The 9,797-nt window shown below is 40.4% G+C and overlaps 1 long non-coding RNA gene and 1 other non-coding gene across 2 annotated transcripts in view; both read right to left on the bottom strand.

The window, feature by feature from the left end:
* Positions 1 to 7,137: 7,137 nt before the first annotated feature.
* Positions 7,138 to 9,797, bottom strand: part of LOC107146373 — a 4,192-nt gene continuing 1,532 nt past the window's right edge. Inside the window, exons 2-3 of the long non-coding RNA XR_001504030.2 lie at positions 8,648 to 8,803; positions 7,138 to 8,478 (exon numbers count right to left, since the gene is read on the bottom strand). This is a non-coding gene — a long non-coding RNA (uncharacterized LOC107146373). The remainder of the gene's footprint in view (positions 8,479 to 8,647; positions 8,804 to 9,797) is intronic.
* Positions 8,889 to 8,958, bottom strand: LOC125620034. The gene has a single exon (XR_007351615.1). It is a non-coding gene; the product is annotated as a small nucleolar RNA SNORD123 (small nucleolar RNA).

Raw genomic sequence — 9,797 nt, 5'->3', positions numbered from 1 at the left:
TTCCTGGTCACCATGAGGTGGGCTTTTCTGCCCCCCTGAGCCCCTTCCACTTTGATATTCTGCCTTGTCTCAGGCCCAAAGCAATTAGGAGCCATTAGGAGCCACCTGACCATGAACTACAATCTCTGAAACCACGAGTCAAAACACATCTTTCCTCCTTTTAGAAGTTTCTCTCAGGCTTTTTTTTCCCCAAGAGATGAAAAGCTGAACTACAACTTTTGCCTGGGATGTTACTGATAAACAAAATATAGAAATCAATTGATAAAAACTGATATTTTAGCAAATGTTTGAGCAAGATAAGCAAATATTAAGCATCTTCTGATGGCACAGGAGTCTGACTAGAACAACATGCCTCTCAGCACAGACCCAGGTGGGGTGAGTTGCTGTGCAGGACACTCAGGCAGAAACTTCCAGAACCTTAGGGATGGGCAGAAAAACACAATGGGTGTTGACAATGTTGCTCCCTAGGTATATTCCTTCTCAGGACACCAGAATGATTCACACTTTACAGACAGTGAGGTTTTATACTGATAATACGGGGACACTGGTTCTGAATGGCCTTGTGTATCGGATTCACAGGTCTGAGCCCTACCCCATGAGACTCTAAGTCATTGGGTATAGGCTCAGCCATGGCTTGCATATTTAGGAAAAACTCCCCAGATATTTCTGATTAGTCTTGCCGGTTAAGGGGTATCACCATCTCCTCTGAGGACGTTCTGGAGATGAACAGCAAATTTTATCATATGGTTCTTAAATTTTCTGCATTAAAACTTATAGAAGCCCTTTGGTATAATGGAAAGAGGGTGGAGTTGGGAGTCAAATACTTTTGGGTTCCTTTGGATACTAGTATGGGATTTACTTCATAGAGGTGGGTTGTCTCTGAGCCATATGTTAAAAAATTATAGAGTGATTCTGTTATAGCTCAAGTGTCTGAATGTCCTGTGCCACATTGCCCCATTCACTGGGGATTCCTCCTGGAGATTGCAATGCTGGTATTGATCACACACCTGAGACCCATTTGTCTTCACCTTCACAGACATGAGCTCCTCCCCCTTAGCTCCCATCACCATGGACATACCTTGGACCACCAGGCTCCCTTTGCAAGTGTTCCTAGACCTCATCTCATCCTCTAGTCCATTGACATCATCACCAATTTTGTCTCAGTGTCCTCCTTCATTAGCTTACACTGAATGACCATCTCAAAAGACTCTGCAAACATCCTCAGCCTTCCTGTTACTGTCTCCCCTTGTCTGAGGAAATCATTTCTGGGTCGGGCTCCATCATCAGCCTTACCTTGCCAGCACCTGAGCCACCAAATGATGTGGGAGAGAATCCCACAAGGACGCTGATGGGGTTCATTTGGGAAGAAAGACCATGAACTTCAATGGTCATTCAATGCAGCTGGGAGATTCAAGTATATCTCTCCAATAAGCTTATTTTCCTGTTTTCCAAGATGTTGACCTTATACTTTCTCTTCCCTCTTCATAACCCCACGCTCACCCCCACACAACCCAGCCTCATTGTCATTAGGAAACCAAAGGTTCTCAGAGGAGCAGACGTCCATCTGCACCAATCACGACTCTATTCCTTCTATTCCTGCCTGGGCCTGGTCTCCCCTGGTCTTCCCTCCTATGACAATTCCAGGAAGGTCCTGCTCTCTCTGAACACAAATCCCATTGCCTCTTATCTTTCCAGGGCCTTTGTTCTTGGAATTATCTTATTTCTCTACTGCACAGACAATTGCAGCCTGAATATGGAGGTCTTTCAACCAACACACAAACATGCTTCAGATGACCCACTTTGAAAAACAGCCTCTGTGCACACGTCCCTCAGGCTGCTACAGTGCCTTTGTTTCTCTACAGGACAAAGCCTCTCTAATGAGCTTCCTCCGCTGACTGCACTTCCTTATTTCCCATTAAACCTCTTTATTGAATTATGAAATCTTTTGAGCATACACAAAAAGATAATAATCTAATGAACACCCACCAAACCAGCTCTGTTTGATCTTAATATTTTTCAGTATTTGCTTCATATCTCATTTTTTATTTTAATAGAAAAACAGAATCACAGACAACGTTGGTGGCCCTGTTTTTTTTTTTTTTCTCTTAGTGATCCTCTCCCCACCCTCCTGAGAGATAAAATCCCTTAATTTAGTGTTTATCATTTTGGTGCTATTTTACTGTGTATGTTCCCATAAATTATATGGATGTGATATTTTGGCTTTAATATACCTGGCAGTACATTACATGTCCCTTCTCCAACCTTGCCAACTAGACAGCATGGAATGTACATTTTAGACCTTGCAAGAGTAGCTGAAATGCCTTCCCATGTGTCAGAATATATTTAGGCCTCTGAAGTCCTTCTTGCCAATATTTAATAAGCATTGACATTGTCAGACTTTTCATTATATTGACATGAAATGGTGCCTCCTTGTTTTAATTGGATTTCCACGACATTAGGGAGATTGCATGATTTCTTATGCTCATTTGCCAGTGAGACTCTGGTCACTTTTGCACTTTCCCCACTGCTTTGGGATGGTAGGAGTTCTAGAATACATTCTGCATACCCTCTTTTGTTGTTTGTATGCCCTGAAAATTCCCATGGGCCATGGCTTGCTTTTAAGACGTATATCATTAAACGGAAGTCCTCAACCTTAATGTGGTTTTCTGTATTGATTTTTTCTTTCTTTATGTCTGGTCTTTGGATCTTATTTTAAGAACCGCTTCCCCACCCAGAGGTCATGCAGATGCCTTCATATGTTTTTCTGTTTTTTTTTTCTAAAGTGTTTTAACATTTTGTTTCTCACTTTCTCACTGTACTTTGAAGGTACTTCTGTGAATGACTTGAGGGAGCTATCTAACTCAATGCTCCTACATCTTGATGGTCAACTATCTAAGATCCACAGATCCAGTCTGTTCTCTCTGCTGTGGGTCACAAGCCACCTTTGTTACCTGTCCAGATGGAGCCTGTTCATGGACTCAGTTAGGTTACTCTCTTGGTCAACCTCATTGTCTTAATTTCTACAGCTTGGTAAATATTACTGATATGACTTACATTAACCTTCTTCATCTTCCACAAAAAAATTCCTTAACTGTTTATGAAATATTGCTCTTGCTTTGCTTATAAACTTTAGGATCTTCTTTTTTAGGTGGTCAAAGTTTTGATTTGATGTGTGCTATTTTAAATGATGAATTTGGGAAGACTTTGAGATATATACCAATTCATCTTATACGTAAATACAGAATACAATTTATTAGGCCATCTTTAGGATCTATAAATTTAGTTTTATAAATGTGACATGAAAGAGTTTCAGAACTTGCAGAATTTTTATTCTAAACACTTGATTTGGTCTATTTTCCTAAGTGTTTTTATAATTGTATCACCTGCAATTAAAAAGTTCTCCCCTTTCGATAATTGTTCCAGTATTAAAGAGAAGTGTCCTTAAGAAGGATGCCGGTCTAAGCCTCCTCTTTTAATAGAATGCCTCCAAGTTTTCACCATAAATATGAAGTTTTTTGTTGATGGTTTTGGCAAATAGTCTATTAAATTATGTAAATTACCTTCTATTAACTAGTCAGCTAAGAGGTTTTTTTGAATGATAAATTCATGCTCAATATTAGCAATGCATATTCTGTTGCTATTAAAATGATCACATGATTTTTATTTAATCTGCTGATGATATGATTTATACCTGCATTTTTTTCTAATGATAAAACATTTTTGAATGTTTGAATTTGGTCTAAGATTTTTCTATTCACTGGAAAACATTTTGTAAAATAAGGAATAATTGTGTCTTGAATATTTCTGAGAAAACTACCCACACCTGTTTTTCTGTTTTACTTGGTATTTACTATTCAGTTTCTTTAATTACTATATTTCTAAATGCACTGTCATTGTTTCTGTAGTTTTATAAAGTTAAACGTTTCTAAGTTTCATACATCACAGAGGTTTTACTGTTTACTAATCTTTTAAAAACAGCTTTTGAGTTATTCTTTCTATTATATCCTTATAGTCTATTTTATGATATGTGATATTAACTACTTTACTTTTTTTTAACCCAGTTATTTTTCTGACTTTTTGAGTTGGACGTTTACCTTAAGTTCTTTCCTAATAAAAGCATTCACAACTAAATTTCTGTATAAATATTGCTTTAGCTGCATCATGTATGTTGTACATGTTGTTTTTTCAACTGATCAGAATGTTGGTAGACATCCAGACAATGAGGGTCATCCTAATGAGGTCTCAGACAGAAATGAGGAATAAGTTATTGGAAACTGGTAGAAGGGGTAATCCTTTTATGAAGTGGCAAAAAGTTGACTGAATTGTGCCCACATACTAGCGCTTCGTGGAAGGCAGAAAAAAAGGGCAATTAGCTAGGATTTCGGCAGAAGAAATTCCTAGGCAAAGGGTTCAGAGTACAGCATGGCTTTTGGTAAAACACAAGAAAAAAGACAAAAAAGTAAAGATGGAGTTTATAATCAAAAGGGAAGTAGAACTTGAGATTAAGAACATTCTTAATCTGGCCATGTTCTACAGCACAAAAAGACATGTTTAGGAAAGAAGGCCTGGGTGAGTTAGGGTAAGGAAATGAGTATAGATGTGAAGAAGTCAGAAGCTATTAGTCAAGACCACCACGGGAGAATGATTTCCTAGGCATTTTAAAGATTTTCAAAGCTATCCTTCCAATCACAGACCCAGAGTGCCAGGGCCATGAGCACAAATGATTTTAGGGAGACCTAGGCTATCTGTGAGACCTCCCGGCTGGCTCAAGTCTCAGCTGCCTGCTTTCTAGCACAGTGCTTCTTAGCTGTCCCAACTGCTGTTTGAGTGGATCCAGGTGTGGCTTGAACTACCCTCATGAATGGGACAAGTGACAAACTTCAGCAGAGTTTCTGCAGTGCAACTCAAAAGATGCACAGAATGCAGAGCTATGGAGACCTGGGAGAACCAGGACCCAGGCAGATCTGCTACAGGGGCAGGACTGCTATGACCCACTAGGGCAGTGCCCAGTGGAGCTGTGGGGCAGGGCTGCTCAACACCCTAGACCAGCAGAGGCACAGCATGCAATGCCAGCCTAGGAGAGCTGCAGGCATTGGTCTGCAACTCAGGAGAACGTGTGAGCTATATTTAGCTATACTGTGGGGCAGGGCTACTAGGAGCCTCATAGATCCAACCTCACCCCATTGTTTGACAAAGATTATTCTCAAGCCTCTGGATTTAATAGCATTTACCTGTGAGAGGACTTAGTAGGGATCTGTTACTCCTTTCTTCTTGCCTTTTTATCCCCTTTGGAATGGGCATATTTGCCCTATAACTGTCCTACCACTGCATGTCAGAATCTGACAACTTCCTTGATTGTACAGGCTCACGGCTGGAGAGGGATTTGCCTCATATGAATCTTACCTGAGTCTCACCCATACCTGATATAGATGATATTTAGAGGAATGAGACTTGGACTTCAAATTGATGTTGGAATAAGTTCATGGTTATTGGGATGGAATGAGTGCATTTTGCCTGTGACAAGGACATGAATTTGGTGAACGCAGGGGCAGATTGCTATGGTTTAAAAGTGCTACCTTCAAATTTTATGTTGAAATTTACTCATCTGTGGAACAGTTAAAAGAGCTGGGACATTTAGAAGGTGATCTGTCTGTGAGGCTCTGTCCTCATGGGTGGGATCAGCAACTTTATAAAAGCGGTAGAGAGATCTAGCTGGGCCCTCTTGCCCTTCCATCTTATCCATCATACGAGGACACAGTGTTTTCCCTCCAGAAGGTCCTGCAACGAGGTTCCATCATGAAGGCACAGACCAAGCCCTCACCATCTCTAAGCCTCCTGGATTGTGGACTCCCCAGCCTTTAGAACCATGAGAAGTGAATTTTTATTACTTATGTATTACTGAGTTTAAGGTATTTTGTTATAGTAGTGTGCAATGACCTCTGACTGTTATTTATTGCTATTCTCTGCAATTATGATTACTGCCTTTGTTATCATAATAAGGGTGTTTGAATTAAAGTCCAATGTTAATCAACATTTCTCCTCTCCTCTGGAGTCTACTCTCTTCCCATCTTCCCACCTTTTTGTTGGTCTCTCCTTTTCCACCAAATGTCAACTCAGGTGCTACTTTTTCAGTGGCGCCTCTCCTGAGTCCCTGATCCCTGTGTGTTTGTCTATCATTGCACTAATCAGGACTTATAATCACATAGGTGTCAGCTCCATAATTAACATCTACTTCCATGGTGTTTCTGAAAAGGGCAGGGATGGTTCTGTGTTGCTCTTCATTCTACTCAGCAGCAAGTGCATTCTTATGTGAAAAACAGAAATGATGATGGATAAAGCACATGGAGCAGAGTTTCTCATGTTGTGAAGTCTGGGGTGAGGAGGTTTAGCACTGAGATGGAGGTGCCACAGATTCACCACTGATTGGTGCTCCTTTCACACTACCATCCTTGGCTCATAGCTTCCTCCTCAAGGTCACCTCGAAATTCAAGATGACTCATGGAATTTCACCTATCACAACCAAATTTCAGGAAGAAAGGCAGAAAAGATCATTCCCTGTTAGTTGAAGCCTTCCAAGAAATTCCACCTTGTTTCCTGTCTTAGTGATCCTGAAGTTCCATGGTCTCACCTAGCTGCAAGCAAGCTTTGTTCTTTGTTCTTGTTTGAAAGCCAGGTAGTTTGCAAATTAAATAAAATCAGTGTTATGAAGGTTGGTATGTGCGTGGTGGTGATGGGGATGCTGCTGTTTGGGAAATAACTATTGACGGCAGGCAGACCTGCAGGAGGTGTTGGTATTTGGATGAGAGAAGCTGACATGCTAAATCAAGGACATAATAATGGGAATGAGAAGGGGGGTCTGAAATGAGATTTGACAGAAGGGCTTTGGATCCTTGATGGCCTTCTTCCTACTGATTTGCTTCAGAAGACATTTTGGTTTAATTTCATACATATTGTTTTCATTGAATTCAAGGTCGTTATGAGTTAATCTCCCTGGTAAGTGATGAAATAAACTAAGACACAGTAATTCGTGCTTCTAAATCTAAGGAGGGTGAACACTATTTTTGAAAATACATTTACAAAGGTACTTATTTCCTCCCAAAGCTCTAGTTTCAAAGTCAGGAATATAAATGACATTGATTAATAAGTGTCAAATATCTTTTTTTTAAATACCCATTCTTTACTCATAGGCACTTAAGATATATCCCAGTCAGAAAATAACACTCAGTTAACCATACAGATGCTTTATCTTCATGCCACAAACCATCTGCATTTCCTGTAGATATTCCAAAAATCTTTTAAACTTAGCATTTTCCCCTTTCCCTGCACCAAACTTATAAAAGACAACTTGGGCTGTTTTGAGGACACCAGTTTTATCTTAAGGAAACTGGGTGGCTAGAAAAATATATCTAGAAATATAACCCAAAAGATAAGGCAAACTATTTCTAGATTTCTAGAATACTTTGGTTTTCTGTATATATAGCTGAAGTAAAATACAATGTCTTACTGAAATTTTAAGGATGGCTATATACTCCCCCCCCCAAAGAAAAAAAGAAAAGGAAAAAAAAAAAAAACCTGCTATGAAACATCCCCCGTAACTGATAGTGAGTACGTCTTGTTGAATGTAGGCTTGGGTGGTTGCATTTTGAGCCGTTCATTGCTTTGGCCACTGGACTTAACTGGGTTGCTTTCTTGAATGTGGCATGAGGTCGGGGGATATGGTTCTCATTTGGGAAACGAATTCAAGAGAACCCATAGGTGAGAAGAACTCACCTGGAATGGTGAGGGCAGGTCATTCTGTATCAGCTTCCATTTAACAACCAGCAACAACAAAGCACATCCCTCTACCTGGGAAAGGTGAGGCAGCCGTGGGTAGAACCAGGTGGAAATCAGATGTCAGAGAAGGGACCTTGATGGAGTCTTCAGTGCAGACTAGCACAGCATACGGACCAGGAACTCCTGCTTTGCAACACGCCCACTTGTGGTCATTCTCAAATGTGCCAAGGCCACTTTCTTTCAACGAGTCTGGGCTGTTGCTTTAGGAACAGAACTGGTCTGCTTACAGGTAAGCACTGAGAGAGTGAGCTCTGCATGGGAGGACCAGGATGCTTCTTGGGGCAAAAGAACCGTAAACTGAACCTGGTGAAGCTCAAGAGAATGTAGTAGGGACTGAGAGTTCCCTGAAATCTCCCCATCTTGAGATTCTTCATCTGTCAAAACTTTGGGGACATCACGGTGTCACCCATAGCCACAATCATGAGTCTTCCAAGTCATTTATAGTATATGGAAAAGAAAAAAAAGAGCTCTAGCTCTAGGCAACCACACTGAGTCATCAAACTTCACTTTTTTTTTTTTTTTTAAGCAATGTCAGCTGTGCTAAGAAAAAAAAATGATGGGATAATTCAGATGATCAAGCTTTCTTTTTTCCTTTTAAGTTTCTTTTTTTTTTCTTTTTCTTCTCAGTTTTTAAATGCCATGGATCTAAAAGAAGGAAACCAAGGATAAAAAGAGAAATGCATGGATGACAATTGTAACACTTGCCTCGATCATTTTTAGGGAAATCCAATTAAGAGGTAAATGAAAAGAGGTCACACATTTTGGACTGAGGTTATTTTTTTTTTTTCCCTCCAGAATTTTAATACTGTCTCACCACATCTTAAACACCACCACTCCCATGGTTTCCTTTAAAGGGCACTTGTGGTCCCCAGCAGCATCTTTGCCTCTCCTCCAGGTGATGCTCCTTCAGCCCCCACCCTGTTCCTTGGCTCTGGGCTGGCAGTTGAGCCTTATGGCCAAAATTCAAGCACTAGAGAGGGGTGTAAAGACAAGACAGAATTGGCTGATTAGTCCAGAGACACAAGTGATGCTTTATATTTCAGAGTAAAGATTGTGGTGAATCAGGAAATGGATGGCATTTTTCAAGTCATATGAATCAGTGCCCCAGAATTCATCATTTTCACCATGTGTCGCTTTGGTCATCTCATTCATTGACCTCATGTGCATGGTTCACCTGAAGCAGATTAGGGAGGACTGTATTTCTATTTTGAAGAGGACTAAACAGTTTTTGTTTAAAAACGACTACCCTTAATTGTACAATGTGATGAGAAGCAGCTTAATGTAAGTGAGCAAGTCTTTTTCAAAGGAAAAAGGAAAGGAAATTTCATTTAGAAAAAGGAACTAACTCTGTATACTTTAAAATAATTTTAAAGAGAGCCAGGTCAAACGCAATCCTCAACTGACACTCGTTTCATTTTAAGCCAAGAATGCACTCTAAATTATCATTTATTTCCCTGCGAATTATTAGTAATTTGTAGTTAATTATCACTAAAATACATTCTTTTAAGGATGGTTCAGTACAACCTGAAACAGCAAAACTGAATCCCCCCATTCCCCAGATAACACAAAATTACTTAATTTGCCTAGTTAAGTGTTAAAAGTCCTCTTTCCACTGCTTAACTCTGTTTGTTAAGATCTTAAATTAAAAAGAAAAAAAAGTGTTGGCTGCTTTCAACTGCTACCTTAAGAGGCAAGGAAAAGTTTGGTAAATATATTTGGTCCTAATTTCGGTCTTCATTCCCCTGCATGAGCTCTGAGCTGCCCATCTGAGAGACTTCGGGTTCAGCATAAAGCAGAGGTCCTCCCCCGCCTTCACCAGGCATCCAGGCAAGAGCTTGGCCAGCCGCCTGCTCCAGAGAGGCTCCTAGGCCTGTGCCACGTAGGCCAGAGAAGCGGAATGTCCGGAATGGAGCCCGGCCCCCTCCCCCCCCACCCCACCAACCAGAACGTAAGTTAGTCATAAC

This window comes from Marmota marmota, unplaced genomic scaffold (assembly GCF_001458135.2).
Source record: "Marmota marmota marmota unplaced genomic scaffold, marMar, whole genome shotgun sequence".
Taxonomy (NCBI): Eukaryota; Metazoa; Chordata; class Mammalia; order Rodentia; family Sciuridae; genus Marmota; species Marmota marmota.
This window is presented reverse-complemented; position numbering and strand designations above follow the sequence as displayed.